Source organism: Rhinopithecus roxellana, chromosome 13, assembly GCF_007565055.1.
Source record: "Rhinopithecus roxellana isolate Shanxi Qingling chromosome 13, ASM756505v1, whole genome shotgun sequence".
Classification (NCBI taxonomy): domain Eukaryota; kingdom Metazoa; phylum Chordata; class Mammalia; order Primates; family Cercopithecidae; genus Rhinopithecus; species Rhinopithecus roxellana.
The window spans coordinates 39158480-39179447 of NC_044561.1; the positions used below are offsets into that span (position 1 = coordinate 39158480).

Genomic DNA, 20968 nt, shown 5'->3' on the forward strand with positions numbered 1-20968 from the left:
TCTCCACACTGTTTTCCATAGTGGTTGTACTAGTTTTCATTTTCATCAGCAGTGTAAAAGGTTCCCTTTCCATCACATTCATGGCAACATGTATTTTTTTTAATTTTTTGATTCTGTAAAGAATTATGGTGTTATTTTGATGGGAATTGCATTGAATTTGTAGACTGCTTTTTATTCTGGCCATTCTTGCAGGAGTAAGGTGGTATCGCATTATGGTTTTGATTTGCATTTCCCTGATCATTAGTGACGTTGAGCATTTTTTCATGTGTTTGTTGGCCATTTGTATAACTTATTTTGATAATTGTCTATTTATGTCCTTAGTTCATGTTTTGGATGGGATTGTTTGTTTTTATCTTGCTGATTTCTTTGAGTTCCTTGTAGATTCTGGGTATTAGTTCTTTGTTGGATATATAAATTGCAAAGATGTTTTCCCATTCTGTGGTTTGTCTGTTTACTCTGCTGAATGTTTCTTTTGCCATGCAGAAGCATTTTAGTTTAATTAAGTTCCATCTATTTTTCTTTGTTTTTGTTGCACTTGCTTTTGGGTTCTTGGTCATGAAGTGTTTGCTTAAGCCAATGTCTAGAAGGGTTTTTCCAATGTTAACTTATAGAATCTTTATGGTTTCAGTTCTTAGACTTAAGTCCTTGATCTATCTTGTGTTTATTGTTGTACAAAGTGAGAAATGAGGATCCAGTTTCATTCTTCTACATGTGGCTTGCTAATAATTATCACAGCATCATTTCTCGAATAGAGTGTCCTTTCCATACTTTGTGTTTTTGTTTGCTTTGTGAAAGATCAGTTGGCTATAAGTATTTGGTTTTATTTCTGGGTTCTCTTCTGTTACATTGGTCTATGTGCCTATTTTTATACCAGCACCATGCTGTTTTGGTGACTATGGCCTTACAGTATAGTTTGAAGTCAGGTAATGTGCTATGCCTTCAGATTTGTTATTTTTGCTTAGTCTTGCTTTGGCTATGTGGGTTCTATTTTGGTTCCATATGAATTTTAAGATTTTTTTTTCTAGTTCTGTGAAGAATGATGGTGTTATTTTGATGCAAATTGCATTGAATTTGTAGCCTGCTTTTGACGGTGTGGCCATTTTCACAATATTGATTCTACCCATGCATGAGCATGGGATGCGTTTCCCTTTATTTGTGTTGTCTATGATTTCTTTCAGCAGTGTTTTGTAGTTTTCCTTGTAGAGGTCGTTCACCTCCTTGGTTAGGTATACTACTAAGTATCTTATTTTATTTTACTTTATTTTATTTTATTTTGTTTGCGGCTATGGTAAAAGGGGTTGAGTTATTGATTTGATTCTCAGCTTGGTCTATTTTGGTGTATAGAAGAGCTACTGATCTGTGTATATTAATTTTGTGTCTGGATACTTTGCTGAATTCTTTCATCAGTTATAGCTTTCTGGAGGAGTTTCTAGGATTTTATAGGTAAACAATTATATCATCAGCAAACAGTGACAGTTTGACTTCCTCTTTGCTGTTTGGATACCCTTTATTTCTTTCTCTTGTCTGATTGCTCTAGCTAAGACTTTCAGTACAACGTTGAAGAGGAGTGGTGAGAGTGGGCATCTTTGTCTTGTTTCAATTCTCAGAAGGAATTCTTTCAACTTTCCCCCATGCAGTATTCTGTTGGCTGTGGATTTGTTACACATGGCTTTTATTACATTGAGGTATGTTCCCTTATATGCCAATTTTGCTGAAAGTTTTAATCATAAAGTGATGTTGGGTTTTGTCAAGTGCTTTTTCTGCATCTATTGAGATGATCATGTGATTTTTGTTTTTAATTCTGTTTATGTGGTGTATCACATGTATTGACTTGTGTATGTTAAATCATTCCTGCATCCCTGGTTTGAAACTCACTTAATTATGGTGGATTATCTTTTTGAAATGTTGTTGGATTTGGTTAGCTAGTATTGTGTTAATGATTTTAACATCTATGTTCATCAGGGATATTGGTCTGTAGTTTTTTTTTGGTTATGTCCTTTCCTGGTTCTGGTATTAGGGTGATATAGGCTTCATATTAATAGAATGATTTAGGGAGGATTTCCTCTTTCTGTATCTTTTGGAATAGTGTCAATAGATAGTACCAATTCTTCTTTGAATGCCTGATGTAATTCAGCTGTGAATCCAACAGGTCCTAGACTTTTTTGTTGTTGTTGGCAATTTTTTAAAAAATCACCATTTCAATCTTGCTGCTTGTTATTGGTCTGCTCAGAGTTTCTATTTCTTCCTGGTTGAATCTTGGAGGGTTGTATATTTCCAGGAATGTATCCATCTCCTCTAAGTTTTCTAGTTTATGCATTTAAAGGTGTTCATAGTAGCCTTGCATGATCTTTTGTATTTCTGTGGTATCAGTTGTAACATCTCCTGTTTCATTTCCAATTGAGCTTATTGGATCTTTCCTCTTCTTTTCTTGGTTGATCTCACTAATGGTCTGTCAATTTTATTTATATTTTTAAATAACCAGCTTTTTGTTTCATTTATTTATTTTTTTTTTTTTTTGTAACTTTTTGCTTCAATTTTATTTAGTTCTGCTCTGATTTTTGTTACTTCTTTTCTTCTGCTGGGTTTGGATTTGGTTTGATCTTGTTTCTCTTTTTTTTTGAGACGGAGTCTCGCTCTGTCGCCCAGGCTGGAGTGCAGTGGCCGGATCTCAGCTCACTGCAAGCTCCGCCTCCCGGGTTTACGCCATTCTCTCGCCTCAGCCTCCCGAGTAGCTGGGACTACAGGCGCCCGCCATCTCGCCCGGCTAATTTTTTGTATTTTTTTAGTAGAGACGGGGTTTCACCGTGTTAGCCAGGATGGTCTCGATCTCCTGACCTCGTGATCCGCCTGTCTCGGCCTCCCAAAGTGCTGGGATTACAGGCTTGAGCCACCGCACCCGGCCTTGATCTTGTTTCTCTAGTTCTTCAAGGTGTAACCTTAGATTGTCTATTTGTGCTCTTTCAGACTTTTTTAATGTAGGTATTTAAGGCTATGAACTTTCCTCTTAGCACCACCTTTGCTATATCTCAGAGGTTTTGATCGGTTGTGTCACTACTATTCAATTCAAAGAATTTTTAAATTTCCATCTTGATTTTATTGTTGACCCAGTGATCATTCAGGAGCAGGTTATTTAATTTCCATGTATTTCCATGGTTTTGAGGGTTCCTTCTGGAGTTGATTTCCAATTTTATTCCACTGTGGTCTGAGAGAGTACCTGACATAATTTCAATTTTCTTAAATATATTGAGACTTGTTTTGTCTCAATTATTATATGGTCTATCTTGGAGAATGTTCCATGCACTGATAAATAGAGTGTATATTCTGCAGTGGTTGGGTAGAATGTTCTGTAAATTTCTGGTTAGTCTATTTGTTGTATAGTTCAAATCCACTGTGTCTTTGTTGACTTTCTGTCTTGATGACTTGTCTAATGCTGTCAGTGGCATATTGAAGTCTCCCACTATTACTGTATTGCTGCCTATCTCATTTCTTAGGTCTAATAGTAGTTGTTTTATAAATTTGGGAGCCCCAGTATTAGGTGCACGTATATATTTAGGATTGTGATATTTTCCTATTGGACTAGTCCTTTTATCATTACATAATGCCCCTCTTTGTCTTTTTAATTGCTATTGCTTTAAAGTTTGTTTTGTCTGATATAAGAATAGCTACTCTTGCTTGCTTTTGGTGTCCACTTGCATAGAATAACTTTTTCCACCCCTTTACCTTAAGTTTATGGGAGTCCTTATGCATTAGGTGAGTCTCTTGAAGACAGCACCTACTTAGTTGGTGAATTCTTATCCATTCTGTGATTTTGTGTCTTTTAACTGGAGCATTTATGTCATTCACATTCAATGTTCATTTTGAGATGTGAGGTACTTTTCTTTTCATCATGCTATTTCTTGCCTGAATACTTTGTTTGTTTTTTTAACTGTTTTTGTTTTATAGGTCCTGTGAGATTTATGTTTTATGGAGGTTATATTTTGGTGTAATTTTAAGGATTTGTTTCAAGATTTAGAGCTTCTTTTAGCAGTTCTCGTAGTGCTGGCTGGCTTGGTAGTGGCAAATTCTCTCAGCAATTGTTTGTCTGAAAAAGACTGTATTTATTCCTTCCTTTATGAGGCTTAGTTTAACTAGATACAGAATTCTTGGCTGATTATTGTTTTGTTTACGGAGGCTGAAGATGGGGCTCCAATCCCTTCTAGCTTATAGGGTTTCTACTCAGAAACCCTCGTAGATATTGGTCTTAAGCCTTGCCCTTGTGAGGGTATTTTCCAGATTCTGTATGTGTGCTTTATTGTTTTCTAGTCTTTTATCTTTTGTCTCCTCTGACTGTATTTTTAAATAGCCTGTCCTCAAACTCACTAATTTGTTCTTCTTCTTGATCTACTCTGCTATTAATGAACTCATGCATTCTTCATTATGCCAATTGCATTTTTCAGCTCAAGAATTTATGCTTCTTTTTAGTTATTTTGATCTCTTTGTTAAATTTTTCTGATATAATTTTGAATTTCTTCTCTGTGTTATCTTGAATTTCTCTGAGTTTACTCAACACAGCTATTTTGAATTCTCTGTCTGAAAGGTCACATATCTCTGTTTCTCCAGGACTGGTCCCTGGTGCCTTACTTAGTTCACTTGGTGACATCATGTTTTCCTGGATGGTACTGATACTAGTAGATGTTCTTCAGTGTATGGGCATTGAAGAGTTAGGTATTTATTGTAGTCTTTACTGTCTGAGCTTATTTGTAGCTGTCCAGAATTCTTGGGGGAGGCTTTCCAGATATTTGAAAGAACTTGGGTGTTATGACCTAAGGTGTTTCTGCTATAGGAAGCACCCCAAGCCCAGTAACTCTGTATTGCTTGCAGACTCATAGAGGTACCAACTTGATGGTATTGGACAAGATCCGAGAGAATTCTCTGGATTACCAGGCAAAAACTCTTAGTTCTCTTTCCTTGCTTTCTCCCAAGCATACAGTCTCTCTCTCTCTGTTCTGAGCCACCTAAAACTGGGAAAGGAGTGACACAAGCACCCCTGTGGCCACCACCACTGTGATTGCCCTGAGTCACGTGTGAAGACAGCACACTGCTAGGTCTTGCACAGGCCTGCTGTAACCACTCCCTAGCTACTGCCTATGTTCACTCAAGGCCCCACAATCAGCAGGTGGCAAAGCTAGCCAAGAATGGTCAAGGAAAGGAGTTTTAAATGAGGTGGATACAGTAAATCTTGATGATATAGATTATTCAGGCAGAAATACGATGTTTCATCAAGCAGATACATAACTCGACTTCCTCTACTTCTTTCCAATCTTGGAAATTATGAAGGATTAAATAACTTAATGTTGTGAAATGAGTATGAGGAAGAGAGATGGAAATGTTACCCTTAGTTCTGCCATGAACTAGTGATATGAACTTGCTTTGCTTATATGTAAAGTGAGGAAATTGAACCAGTTGATCTTTAAATTACTTCTAGTTATAAGACTAATGCTGTTTTAATGAAGGGCATCATAATTTTTAATAATAATTCTCTATACCAGATAATAGTCTATTACATTTCTAGAACGTAAAACTTGGGCCACTTGAGCTGAAATCTTATGATCATGTCCACATAATGAATTTCAATCTCAGCACCTATTTTTTAATAATTTAAGAAGATGTTATTAAATCTAAAAGTCTTAGTTTTGTCATTTTGTTATTTTTTTAGCTGGTATTTTGTTTCATTTTAGTAATATGGAGTGATTTTTCTTTTTTCTTTTTACCTTTACCAACTGTTAATTTAAAATTTACTAAATTGACTAACCGTTTTGAATAACAATGAGTGTTTTTTTTTTTTTCTTTTTTTCTTTTGAGATGGAGTCTTGCTCTGTCACCCATGCTGGAGTGCAGTGGCATGATCTCAACTCACCACCACCTCTGCCTCCTGGGCTCAAGTGATTCTCCCACCTCAGTCTCCTGAATAGCTGTGGTGCCACCACCATGCCTGGCTAATTTTTGTATTTTTGATAGAGATAGGGTTTCACCATGTTGCCCAGGCTGGCCTTGAGCTCCTGAGCTCAAGCAATCAATCTGCCTTAGCCTCCTAACATGCTGGGATTACAAGCATGAGCCACCATGCCCCACCAAGAGTTTTGATCATTATGTCCATGCTCTACAGAGCACAAACATGCTCATGCTTTTGTTCTGATGCTCATGTGCCCTTTGTCACTCTCTGTGTTGCCAGTCTCATGTATGTATGAGAAGGAACAGAGAATACCTTGCCACAGTGTATGGTTACCCAGCAAATAGACCACTAACACTCAATGTGGATAATAATATTAAAGCAATTAGCTACTTTTTACAATTCTCTATTTCATCTATTTTCTGTTTCTTTTCCAGGATATCCATAAAAATTCATCAGACAGTGTTTTACTACTGAGCTACAAAGGTAGGAAAAATAATTTTTTTTTGGTTCGAAAATATACTTCTTTCATCTGTGTTTCAATAATTTATTCCCCTTGTTAGATATACATAGAATTGATGTTGCTTATTCTAAGTGAAAAGTGTTATTTCTATGTACTGCTCAATTAGAAACATGTAGTGTTTGTCAGTTTGAATTTTCCTTTCATACTATTACAGTTTATATCTTACTCTAGACAGAATTTACTCTTTCTCCTAAATTTTGATATTATCTTCTCCATAATTTCATCGTGCCTTGACGTTACTATATATAATTTCCATACATCAGGAAGGCAATTCTCTCTCTCTCTCTGTGTGTGTGTGTGTGTGTGTGTGTGTGTGTGTATAGAGTTAGAAGTTAGAAACTGAAACTCTTCTTGTCTAGCATCATTTCATATTTTTCTTGCTATTTCAAACCTATAATTTTTAAAGAAACAACTAAAGTAATCATTCATATAATTAGCTGTCAGTGACTTAATAATATAAATGTTAACATGGAGGCATTTAGTTCAGCATTTGCTTTACTTAATAGAGTGCAGAAAATGTGGCCCTTTTCTCAGTTAGGGTATATGTGAAGATAAATTTAGAATTTCTAGACTAGTAAATACTTCTCTGATAATAACTTAATTATAGCTATTTCAAACCAGATTGTTTAATTGTGGTGAATCATATGCAAATTTTTCAGATGTAGGTCAACACCCACGCCCACATTCTAGCGCCTCTTTCCTAATTCAAGACAAATTTGTAGTGCCTAAAAGAGCTGAACAGTACAGATTAGAGATATAAGACCAAAAAAAAAAAAAAAAAAAAAAACAACAACCCAACAATGGTAACATAAAAACCAACCAGGAGTCAGAAAGTCTCTGTAATAATGAATAGGCAGGTTGTATTTATTTAAGACTCTGCTTGATTATTTCTTAGGCTTTACATGTTTGTAGATAACAATTTCCTCACTGCTCGTGAGATTTGTGGCTAGCAAACTCATGGTGCTTCTAAGATATTAAGTTTTCTTATCTGTAAAGTACATGCAATAGCATCATTATTGTCTACTTGTTGAACTGAAATAAGAATTAAACAAATCAAGGACTGTAAAATGAATGTGTGACTCCTCAAATCCCATATGGGAAGAACATGCTGTTTTTCTTGATTTGGTTGAGTCAAAGATCACTGATGGCTAGAATGCCTTGTGTAGCTCCAGGTGAGGACAACTGAGATACAGTGCAATTGCAGAAAGTAAATAAACTTTTTACTTTTCGAGCTGTTACATTATAGTTCCAATCTATGAATGCCTTTGTGATGCAGCATTGTATCATTTTCTGATGAATGGCTATGGTTTTATGATTCTATTTTATCTTTATATATTGTCTGCTGTACTTTCAAATATTTTATTTCCATTTATAGATGTGTTGAAAGATCATAAAGCACATTGCATAAATGTGTTACATTTGTTTTTGCTTATTTATTTATTTATTTATTTATTTATTTATTTGAGACAGAGTCTTGCTCTGTCACCCAGGCTGGAGTGCAGTGACGCAATCTCAGCTCACTGGTACCTCTGTCTCCCAGGTTTGAGCAATTCTTCTGCCTCAGCCTCACTAGTAACTGGGATTACAGGTGCCTGCCACCATGTCCAGCTAATTGTTGTATTTTTAGTAGAGACGGGGTTTCACCATGTTGGCCAAGCTGATCTTAAACTCCTTACCTCTTGATTCGCCTACCTCAGCCTCCCAAAGTGCTGGGATTACAGGCGTAAGCCACCATGCCAGGCCTGTTGTTGCTTATCTTTAGGTGATTATTGCTGATGTTTTTGGTATATTGAAAGAAAATAGTTTTGCTGCTTGTTGATGAAAGCTACTTTCTGGCTTTAATGATAATAAAATTATAATTTTGCCTTAATGTAAACATAATTTTTATTGTTACTTCTGGGAATTTGTTCAAGGATTTGAACTTATATCTGCATAAAATTTTTGATTTTTGACATTTTCTGAAAATTAATTATTGAAAAAAGTGGCAATTGTTTATTTTAATTCTCAGAGTGGGTAAAATAAATGGTGTATCCTTTGTGCTTCTTTCAATATGAGTATCTTTGTTGTTTTAATTATTTAAGATAAAAAATAAGGAATTATACTAAACATAAAATGGTATATCCCTCAAAGTTAGCTACTACAAAAGTTTTCGTGTTATTCTTTCAGGTTCTTTCTTTATATACAGAAACATCAATATCAATATGAGCATATAATGTTTCCATATCATATGCATGACCCTGTGGAATTTTTTTTTTTGGTTTTTACCATTTTAATTATGGGCATTCTTCTAAGACTATATATGTTCTCTATTTCATCCTTTGTAATGTTTGCACATTAGTCAATATTTTGGATGTATCATGATTTATTTAATAGGTCCTCTAAGCTTTTGTTTAAAAAATAGAACTTTAAAATAGGATAAAAAGAGGCCTCTCTTAATTACATGTTTGGCTGGCATACAAAAGAATAATTCCCATTTGTATATTAAATCAAGAAATTAAGGAGTAAAGAAAAAGTGTTACAGTAAAGGGTCATTGAAAATAGTATTGCATAAGTGTGTATTAGTGGGCAGGGTAAAGAAAAGCTAATAATGTAGATGTTCATGCAAGTATGTTGTAGGTGTGTAAAATGGAACAGCTACCAATTTCTTCAGAGTTTATTTCAAGTGGCACCTCCTTCCATAGGCACTCAGAGACTTTTCCCTTCATTCTCACTCTCACCAATTGTCTTACATCTCTATAAAAATTCAGGGAAAAATAGACCTTTTCATATTATGTCCCATGAACAAATTCATTTTGTATGAATCTTTTTTTTATTCTCCCTAGGCTGTTAACCCCCAGAGGGTAATGACTGTATGTTATTCATCTTTGAACCTAATAGATGCAGAAAAATTATTCATTCAATTAAATTGGAACAAAGTGTAAGAAAAGAAAGGAATTGGCTAGGCACACTGGCTTACACCTGTAATCCTCGTACTTTGGGAATCCAAGATGGGTGGATCACCTAAGGTCAGGAGTTTGAGACCAGCCTAGCCAACATGGTGAAACCCTGTCTCTACTGCAAATACAAAAAATTAGTCAGGATTGGCAGCTCACACCTGTAATACCAGCTACTTGGGAGGCTGAGGCAGGAGAATCACTTGAACCCGGGAGGTGGAGGTTGCAGTAGGCTGAGGTCACACCACTGCACTCCAGCCCGGGCATCAGAGCAAGACTCCGTTTCAAAAAAAGAAAAGTAATCAAGTAGAACTCTTCGATCTTACACAGATTTTATAAGATGCCACTGTATGCCTTGCTATTATGTCTGAATTAAATTATAATCAGCTCTCCTGATGGATGAGACACAAGTAATATAAACACATGGGTTTGATATACAATGGAAATTATTTTAAATTGAATTTTAATGATTCTTTGTGGTATTTATGTTCAAAAGCCATACCTACAAGTCAAGCGTTTCAGAAAAATGTTTATAAATTTATGAAAAAGTTATCTGTATGGTGCTGAACTTGAATGTGTGTTACTGCATATCAATATGAAAACATTGTGTCAGCTTCAAAGCATTGTGCACATGGAATACATTATTGCTATTGTTAATAGTGTAATAAAATTGCCTCTGTGGATTAAAAATGTAGATGTTTATGTACAAAATAGCAGCAATAAGTAAAAGAAGAAATTATTTATGTGGATTCTATCAGATTAAAAGTGAGTACTGTTTTCAGTACTTTGTGTATTGCAAATTGCTACTCCTGCCATTTAAATCTCTGACATTGTCTAACCGTTTGAATCATGCTTGAAAGAACCTGTTTCCACCTTAGTGTGAATTCACTAGTAAAATAAATTTTAAAAAAACACAGTGAACAGATGTAACAATTGCAGTTTCATTTAAAGAAAAATTAGATAATAGTGGGAGTGAAATATCCCTTTGAAACAGAATGTAATACCGAGTGAGTTATTTTTCTTATCTCACTTACAAAAGTCACTAGCTCCAACTCTGACTTCACATGCCTTTTACTGAGCAAGTCAATAAGTCATTGGGAAGAAGGCAAGTGTCTTGGTCAGTCTTTTCTAATTTATTTATTTTTTTAGCCTCTTGCTGAACTTTTAAAACCCAAAGCCTGAAACTTAGTGTTTCAAATGCATATCTTAGCAACGCCTTAAAAAAAAAAAAAAAAAAAAAAAAAGCTCTAATCTCCTCATTGTTGTCTATTTTGCTAGGGATACAAATGCAAGTACCTCTAGCCCCTATGGCATGCAAAAAAATGAGTATAACAACAAATATCAGATAATGGAAAATGGTGGGTACTGAGGAACGGGTGATCATATGGTTAACATCTGTGCTATAAGGGCTACTTCTAGAATACTAGAATGAATACTCTAGTCAACTGTTCTGATAAATTATGTGTTCCAGTGGCTACCACTTCTGAAGATTTAAGAAGTTGAGTATTGGAATTTTTTATAAAATATCATGGTTTTAAATGTTGGCTCAAAGCAAGAAAGGAAGAAAGGAAGGAAAGGAAGAAAGAAAGGAAGGAAGCAAGGAACAGAAGGAAAGAAGGAAGGAAGGGAGGAAGGAAAGAAGGAAGGAAAGAAGGGGGGAGGGAGGGAGACAGAGAAGGAAGGAAAGAAAGAAGGAAGGGAGGGAGGGAGGGAAGGAAGGAAGGAAGGAAGGAAGGAAGGAAGGAAGGAAGGAAGGAAGGAAGGAAGGAAGGAAGGAAAGATTATTGCCCTTGTGAAAAGAGATACAAGAGGGCTTGTTTCCTTTCTCTTGTTTCCCGTGTGAGGGTGCAGCAAGAAAGCCATTGTTAGCAGACCAGGAGAACCCTCACTGGGTTATCTCTGGCCAGTATCTTGATCTTGGACTGTCCAACCTCCAAAACTGAGAAAAAAATATATATATTGTTGCTTAAGCCACATAAGCTATCACATTGTGTTATGGCAGTCCAACCTGCCTAGAAATAACATTGATTACCATCTAATCCTCAGATTCCATTCAGGTTTTATGGGCTGTCCAAGTGAATTCCGATTACTGTCCTTTAAGGTGTGAGAACTCGTTTCTAAGTGATGTGCGCTGTTTAGTAGTCATGTTTTATTAGTGTCTGTCAGTGTAGGAAAGTACCATAGACTTTTCTTGACTTTTTTGACCCTGACGCTTTTGAAGATTACATGCCAGCTATTTCACAGAATGAATTTAATTTGGGTTTGTGTAATTCAGGGATCAGGTTTTACACCAATTTGGATCCTAGCATCTGGGACAGTGTCTGGCATAGAGATTGTGTTTCATAACTAATTGAGGAATGGATTATGATTGAAAATATCTATTGTGCACCTCTGACTCTGAATCACCAAGCTAATGCTAATACTAAGTATTTCAAAACTTTCTAAATAAAAAATGTCAAAAATAGGAAACACACATGTCTAAAGTTGGAAAAGAAACACTCAAAAACACAGACTCTGGTGTCTTCTCCTAGCAGCATTGGGATCTGTTCTTTAATATGTGTAGTGAGCAGGCAGGTGCTAGCCACTGTGTTGGTGAATACTAGTTTCTTAAGAGCAGGGCTTCTCAAAGTGTGGTGTGTGGTCTGCTTCCAGGTCACCAGCTGTTTCCGATTCATGATGCCATAAGAAGAGAAATTGGAAATGAGAATTTAGAAACCTTTGAGCATTTTGACAAAATAATTTTATTTTTGCTATCTAATAATTCCAACACCATCTCACATTTTATCTGTATTTTTATTACACTAAGCTAATTATTACTTTGCATTGTATTTTTCCGTTGTATTGATCCATAATTGAGTGGAAATTTTAAAATGTAATCATTTGCCACAGCTGGTGGCCATTCTTCATTACTTTAGGTGGATTAAAGCAGAGTGGTATAAATGTGATCTAGGCCATGGTGGGATTTGATGTAGACCCTAAATAATGGATGGAATCCACCTAGTATATGAAGTATAGAACTTGATAATTTATGCACAATAAAATGTAAGAGTATATGTGTGTGCATATATGTGTGCATGTATGTACTTGTATGCATGTTTGTATGTGTGAACTTTCTTTTATGCACTGCTATCTGTGCATATGTACTCTTGTGTATGTGCACATATATCATACATGTGGCTGCACATGGGTGTGCATATGTATGTTTGCATGTGCATGTGTGTGTGTTTGGGAATGTGCATGATACGTTCATAGAACTGGGTAATCATGATCTTGACTAGCTTTTTAGCTGTACAGTTTTGGACATTAAATTTGAGGTGCCTGTAGAAGAAGAGAGAAGGGTCCGGGCACAGTGGTTCACACCTGTAAAGCCAGCACTTCGGAAGGCCAAGGTGGGCGGGTCACGAGGTCAGGAGTTTGTGACCAGCCTTACCAACATGGTGAAACCCTGTCTCTACTAAAAATACAAAAATTAGCTGGGCATGGTGGCGCATGCCTGTAGTCCTAGCTACTCAGGAGGCTGAGGCAGGAGAATCGATTGAACCCCGGAGGCTGAGGTTGCAGTAAGCCAAGATCATGCCATTGCACTTGCACTCCAGCCTGGGTGACAGAGCGAGACTCCATCAAAAAAAAAAAAAAAAAAAAGGACTAAAAGAGAAGGTCAATTTGGAGAAATGTATGTACATATTTTTGTATGTATGCACATGTAATCCAGAGCTTATGAGTATATCTCAAGAGCTCTGTATGCCAGTTCTGCCTGTGCAGAATTATATGAAGGCTTTACTTTCTCATTTATTGCTGTGAAATTAATTTATTGCCTGAACATATCATGTGAAACTCCAGTAACTTGTCCCATATTTCAAAATGTATTATGGACAGAGAAGAATAACATAGCTTAAAACTGGTTCCAGACGTGTAAAAACATCTTGAGTCTCTACTACCAAAGCAAAGAGGAAAATTGTGCCAATTAGATGCCTGAACCTGTTTCAGTTTCAATTACCTGGATTATCGAGGCAGAAACGATCTTTGTGCCTGATGTATGCTTATAATTGCCTTAGTCTTCAGCTTTGACTTGCTTTGAGAACATGTGCATGTTCTATTAATACCATTGTTAGAAAGGAAAATGTATTTCCTTTTTTGGTGGTTCCATAAAAGCTTTAAAATATATGTTATAATTCAGAGAACTAGTATTTTATAAAGCCTCTATATTGGAGAGTAGTATATGGAGCAAAGGGAAAAGAGTTAACTAGTATTCATTTCACAATCATGATGTGATAGTTGAGTTACCTCATATTCCTTTTCCACAACAAACGTTAGTGAGTCAATCTTATCTGTAGTGATGTTTGAGCACCTCCTGATTTAAGACATCCAAAGAGACCAAACACACTCTTGAGTTCTCCATATATTCAGGTCAGTAGTGTGAAGATTAAGCCTCCAGTCAATCAAGCACTTTTGAGTGAAACTCCAAATGAATTAGAATCCATAGGAAGAGAAGACTCACCTCTCTATCCCCCAAACACAACCTCAGCTTTTCTATTTAGCACCCAAAACCTAAAGACTTCAACTAAATGGAGACTTTTCAGCACAGACATTATTAGATACTTCATCCATAATACCTACTTAGTATTTTTATTTCAACTCAGTTAATGAAAAAGCCAGAATAGTAAGGTAGTGTGTGAATAAATTATGACCATCTCAAAATACCTTTTTGGACCTTTTTTCTATGAAAGAAGTAGACAAAGTTTGTGTAATGACACTCCTTTTCCCTAAGGAGTCAGTAAAATAGATGTCAAGTTTTAGTGGTCAACATCAATTAAATATCTAAAATGTATAGAATCCAACATATGTAAACCTAAATTGAGCACATTAAAAATAGAAAATATTTAACATTCGTATTTCATAAAACATGTAGGTAGTCTCCATCATTTATTTTGATCTACTAAAGCGTCTATTAGTTTATGAATTAAATCAAAAAGCATTGAGCAACGACTACATATTAGCCTCTTCAGTAGGCTTTGAAGACTCAGTAGGTGTAAGTTATATTATCTGTCCTAGAGGGAAGTGCATTATCCATAACCTGGAGTGAAAGCTTCAGGTGTCGCCTCCCAGAGGAGGGAATGTGAGGGAATCAATTCCAAAAGTCAGGCATTTGGTCAAAATGGATAAGAGAGTTCCAGGCATCATAACAAATAATAATGACACTTGAGAAATAACAATACGATGTGTTTGAAATGTAGAAGGGAGGAGGAGGAGGGACAAAAAAAGGAGGAATGTTCCAGATCACAAGAGCTTTACATGCAATAACAACTTTGAACTAAAATTTAAAGACAGCAAGGAACAAAAGAATACATTTAAGAATGAGCATGAATTGATCAAATTTACATTTTAGATTGATATCTGGAAGTGTGTGCAATTGTGATAGCTGTGTAAGTTGATCAAGCAAGAAAGATAAAGGAAGAAGAGCACGGTCAAAGAAGACAAGACTGAGAAGATAGAGTTGAGTAGGTTAACCAAGAAATATATTTTAAATATCAAATTGACAGTACTTTACCATTCATGTGTGGGAGGTCAGCACAGCTGGAAATCTTACAACTCCCAAAGGTTTGCAAGAAAAACTGGGTAGATGAAGGTGCCAATAACTTACTACAAAGAACAGATTTGGGGGATAGATGATGAGTTCAATTATGAACATATTGAGAGGTTGCTATGTAGATTGTTCTGAATAGACAAATCTGGTTTCTCTCTTAGAGAAACTTAGACTGTAATCATTATAATGATATAGATGGAAGTTAGTTCATTGATGTAAGTGGATTAATTCAGCAGTATGTTTATGGCAGAAGTGAACAGCGCTTGAGACCTGGTAAGCCAGTAAACTACCTAAAATTACAAATGCAGGACCGATGTGACAAAAGTCTCAACCATAATCTTATTGTCTTCTAATGTTAATGGGGGATAATTTCTTTAATAGATGCCTTGTATTTTTAAAGACAAAAATGCAACGTCTAGGAAAAAATATTTTTTAAATAAAAGGACGAGTACCCAAATCTTGCTGTTTGTTGTATTTCTGCAAATCTTATTTTTCTTAAATCCACTTTATATTTTGGCTTGAAATTTTTAAATCAGTACTGTTCAATATGAGTTTAAACATGAAAACATGATTAAAATTTTCTCAGCACTTTGGATATCACTCCTTCCTACCAGATTTTTTTGGTTTTTGTACTTTTATACCACTCAACTTGTTTGAAGTACAGCCTTCTCAAAGTGTGAAGTTTTCAGTGATCTAACCCGGATACGGCAATGTTTTCCTGCATTAGCTCATCAGAAAGAATGCCAATGATATAAAAATAAATTGGAGCAAAAATAAATTAAATATTTGACCTTAATAACATATTGCTCAACTCTTATTATGTTTATGCCACCTTCATATGAATGATCATAATTGAGAAATAAGAATGATTTTATTTTCTATGCTGTAAAACAAAGTTACAGTAAGGTTAAATAACCACAGAAAGAAATGCACTCTGAGAAGGTATTTTTTTCTTTGAGAATTAAATAAGTTTTAGGCAGTTATTACATCTTAGAAAATATGCTTTAGGCCAATATTAGTTAAGCTATTGTTCGACTTTTGATTAGATCTATAAGCATTAGTGAGGTGTCTTTGGGGTCAATATTAGTCAAAGAAAATGAAGTTGAATGTCACAAAGATGAATCAATTTCACTGTCTAGAAGTCTTTTAGGATTCATTATCACTTGGGTTTTAATGTAGTTCATCATCATTGCCACATTATGCAAGCACATCAGTGAACTTTTAACAAAACCAGAGATAAAAACCTAATTACTTAATTTGATAATAGTTCTTTTCTAATTTATGCTGCCAAAAAAATTATATCATATTTTATTATAGAATTGTCATTTTAAAATATGTATGTTGAGTCATGTCCACGTCATAAACATATAAAGCCTCTGTCTTTTATAACAGTCATTTATAGTCACATTCAAAAGCAGAATTTTAAAAAATTTTACAATGCAAACAAAGTAATATATTTTGAGATAATTTGAAAACCAGTCATAACTCATGAGCACATTGGATTGGTAGATCCTTTACTAACCTAAATCCTTACCTCATTCCCCTTCAAGTTCTATCCCCCTTCTCCCTTTAGTGAAGTATTTCCTTGACCAGACAGAACAATAGCTCTGACCTATGTATGGTCAACAAGTATCAAGAGCATTTAAATGCTTTCAAAAGAGAATTAAATATGTTTGTTTGCCATTTGTATATATTCTTTTGAGAATTGCCTATTCATGTTATTGACCCACTTTTTGATGGGATTGTTTGGTATTTTTCTTGCTAATTTGTTTGAGTTCCTTATAGATTCTGGATATTAGTCCTTTGTCGGATGTCTAGATTGTGAAGATTTTCTCCCACTCTGTAAGTCTGTAGGTTATCTGTTTCCTCTGCTGACTGTTCCTTTTGCTGTGCAGAAGCTCTTTAGTTTAACTAAGACCCACCTATTTATCTTTGTTTTTGTTACATTTGTATTTTGGTTCTTGGTCATGAGGTGTTTGCCTAAGCCAATGTCTAGAAGGGTTTCTCTGATGTTATGTTATAGAATTTTACAGTTTCAGGTCTTAGATTTAAGTCCTTGATCCATCTTGAGTTGATTTTTGTTTGAGGTGAGAGATGAGGATCCAGTTTCATTCTCCTACCTGTGACTAGCCGATTATCCCAGAACCATTTGTTGAATAGGATGTCCCTTCCCCACTTTATGTTTTTGCTTGCTTTGTCAAAGATCAGTTGGCTGTAAGTATACAAAAGCCAACAAACATATAAAAAATGCTCAACGTCACTAATGAGCAGGGAAATGCAAATCAAAACCGCAATGCAATACTGCCTTACTCCTCCAAGAATGGCCAGAATCAAAAAGTAATGGATGTTGGCATGGATGTGGTGAAAAGGAAACACTTCTACACTCCTGGTGGAAATATAAACTAGTACAACCACTATGGAAAACAGCATGGGGATTCCTTAAAGAACTAAAAGTAGAACTACCATTTGATCCAGTAATCCCACTACTGGGTATCTACCCAAAGGAATATAAGCCATTATACAAAAAAAAATTTGTACAAACATGTTTATAGCAGCACAATTTGCAATTGCAAAAACATGAAACCAGTCTAAATGCCCATTAATCAATGAGCAGATAAAGAAATTGTGATATATGTATGGAATACTACTCAGCCATAAAATGGAACAAGTCAACTGCATTCACAGCAACCTGGATAAAACTGGAGACTATTATTCTAATGGAAGTAACTCAGGAGTGAAAAACCAAACATCTTATGTTCTCTTTCATAAGCAGGAGCTAAGCTATGAGGATGCACAGGTATGAGAATGATACAATGGAATTTGGGGACTAAGGAGAAAGGGTGGGAAGGGGCAAGGGATAAAAGACCACAAATTGAGTTCAGTGTCTATTGTCCAGGTGATAGGTGCACCAAAATCTCAGAAATCACCACTTACTCATGTAATCAAGAAGTTACTCGTGTAACCAAATACAAACTGTTCCCCCAAAACCTATGGAAATAAAAAATTTTAAAAAGAAACAGAATGTTTTTTAAAAAAACTTTTCTAAAAGAGGAAATTCTCTTCTGCAAGAAATTTGACTTTATTTTCATTAAATCTTGACATAATTTTTATTGCAAGTTCCCATTTGTCCTCCAGGTGGTAAAAACCAGCCACAGTCAATTCAGGCTTTCTCCTTACTTTGGCTGATGTCTAGTCTAAGTTTTGGTAGGGGACCTCAGGTCTGTTCAGTCATCTGTCTACTCAGTTATTCACTAAGGTTTCCATGATTCCATCTGGTTCTTAGTCATTAATTCATGACTGTCATTTCTGAGAGACTTCTTTCTCCCATTCCTATGGCCATCCCAGGCCTACAACTCTCTTCATGTCAGTGCAAGACTCCATCTTAAAAAAAAAAAAAAGGAAGCTTAGAAATCTCTTTGATGCTGTTTTGGGCTTTACATACACATGCAACATGCCCATATTTAAGTTAAAGGAGGAGATTAAACAAAAATGATCTCCCTCCTCCTCTTCTAAACTATCAGATATTGTTTTCAGGAGGACAGGACAGGGGTCAAGAGAAGGTGAAACAGCATAGTTGTTTGAATGAATACTTAAGAATTATGAAGAATTATGTCATTTAAGACATATTTTTCGTGAGTTTCTTAATGTAATATATAATTAAAATAAGTGTTTGCTTATTTTAATATTGCTTTGATCTACTTTTAGCAAGAGACTTTTATCATTTTTATGGAATATGTCTTTAATTTAGTATCTAAACATAAATCACTTCTTAAATTCAATTACTAACGTATTTTCAGCTGAGAAATTCATGAGCAAAAAATACTTTGTATTTTTAATGTCAAGAGCACATTAAAATATAAATGCTTTTGGTATCTTAGATTTAAAATAAGGAATTTGGGTATTCATGAAAGAGATAAAAATTTCCGAGACTTTTGACAATAAGTTACATGAAGAAAAGTAAATGATCTCTTTAAAAATTAGGTCTTTCCTCATATACAAATGAATCAGCTATCTCATGTTTTTGTTTTTTGTTTTTCTATTTGCATATTCTACTTATATTATTATGAGAAATTTGTGAGATTTCCAAATTTACCTCTCGCTGATATTGGAAAGTCTCATAATGTTTAATGTCTGCTAATTAGATGAGTATTTAAAATGTGTAATTTGTCATTTTAAACTAGATTTCTTTCATTTATGCTAATTAGTGGTACATTTTAAAAATGTTTTACACCATTTTCTGTAATGGTTTTCTAGGCTCCTGTCTTTCCACTTACTGCCTCTAATCCACTACTTCCACAAAGCTCTCCTTACAGCACATTCTGACTGCATTGTGCAGAGAATATCAATGATTCCTAGTTATTCACAGAACAAATTCCAAATGCGTGGTCCAGTTGACCCGTTCTTTACAGCCCAGTCCCAATCTCCTTTCTCTTCACTTTATTTCTCAACTTTTCCTCCCACACCTTAGAACTGTGTCAAGCTGGCATAATTTTCAGTCCCTTTCCCTATAGCTTTATTTCTCCCATTTTTACTAGTTGAAATCTTACCTATGGTTTAATATTTGGTAAATATGCCCCAACATTTATGTAAAATTTTGTCTTAGTCTGTCCTGTGCTACTGTAACAGAATACCATAGGCTGGGTAATTTATAATGAACAGAAATTATTTTTTTCACAATTCTGGAAATTCTGGAAAGTCTGAGATTAGTGTGCCAGCATCTGGTGATGACCTTTTTGCTGCATCATGGTGGAAGGTGGAAAGAAGAGAGAGAGAGAAAGAGAGAGACAGGCATTTTAAAAGGCTATTGGAAGCATGTTCAACTGTTGTCAGATTTAATTTGCAAACCGTTAGATTTCTTTAATATTTTTGTTTTAAAATAACCTCAGGTCTACATGTCCAGAGATTTTCAGAAATGTTTATAAAATTTGGTTGCTGAGTCACCAAAAAATAGCTTAAAGATATATAACTATTAAGCATTTGAACAAATTAAGATTATTTAAAATAATGTATGTATGGTTGTTATGTTCTATATACATCTGCATGTAAGTTTATTTTAAGAATTATGCAAACTAACTCTGCATAGCTGTAACCAAATAGAAGTCATTAAACCCTATTTATTTTTGTAGCATTCTTGGAATACAAGTGTTTTATTTTTGATACTATGCTTTCTGTTCAGCCAACCATATGTTTGTTCCCAAAGAAAAAAATTGAGAACATGGTAATTAAGATATGCACTCAATTTATAAGTAAATAACTGATGAAAAAATAGACCAATTGCTTTGATAATCAGTTCTGTTAGCTTATGTTTAGGGCTGTCACTTCAAAACTAGAAAATGAATCAAAAGTTTTTTCTTTTCCATCTGTTAATATCATCTATGACATTTGGATACATATTTATATTTACATTTGCATTTTTATATATACTTATGTCTTACTTAATATAGTATTTACACTTGTTAATCAGCAAATTGTGGTAGTCTTTCTTTTAATAACCAGTGGTAGAGTTTGAATTTTTGAAGTGTTTATTAATTTATAATAGTGGACTAAAAGTATAGTTATCAATTTACATTATCAGACCATATGATGAGTTATAAGGATCCATGTTTATTAATGGCTTTGCCTTGTCAAATGTAATTCTTGATTAACTCTTAGCTGGAAAGAAGTGATGCTTTCATTATTTAGCTTAATTCATCTAAAATAAAGAAAATGGCTTTCTGGCAAGACATGACTTCGCCTTTTTGATTAGAGCATTTATTTCCCGAGTCTTCAAACACCTCAATCATGCAAGGTTCAATTCCAATTGAGTGTTCAGACCACACAAACAGTACAATGTTTAATACTTGGTTTAACAAAATAAGGGCATTAGCACTCACAATTTTGATTCTTTACATATTGACTAGGCTCGTTAAGGCAAAAGATCAAAGACTCTTTTTTTAAAAAAGGGAAAAAAGAAAACCTCCATGCTAGAAAATGGGGAAAAGCTAGTCTGAAATTAAATC

At 34.9% G+C, this 20968-nt stretch overlaps 1 long non-coding RNA gene across 1 annotated transcript in view; it reads left to right on the top strand.

Annotated features, from left to right (window-relative positions):
* Nucleotides 1-20968, top strand: part of LOC104672378 — a 119108-nt gene that overhangs the window by 61539 nt on the left and 36601 nt on the right. Inside the window, exon 2 of the long non-coding RNA XR_749387.2 lies at nucleotides 6367-6415. This is a non-coding gene — a long non-coding RNA (uncharacterized LOC104672378). The remainder of the gene's footprint in view (nucleotides 1-6366; nucleotides 6416-20968) is intronic.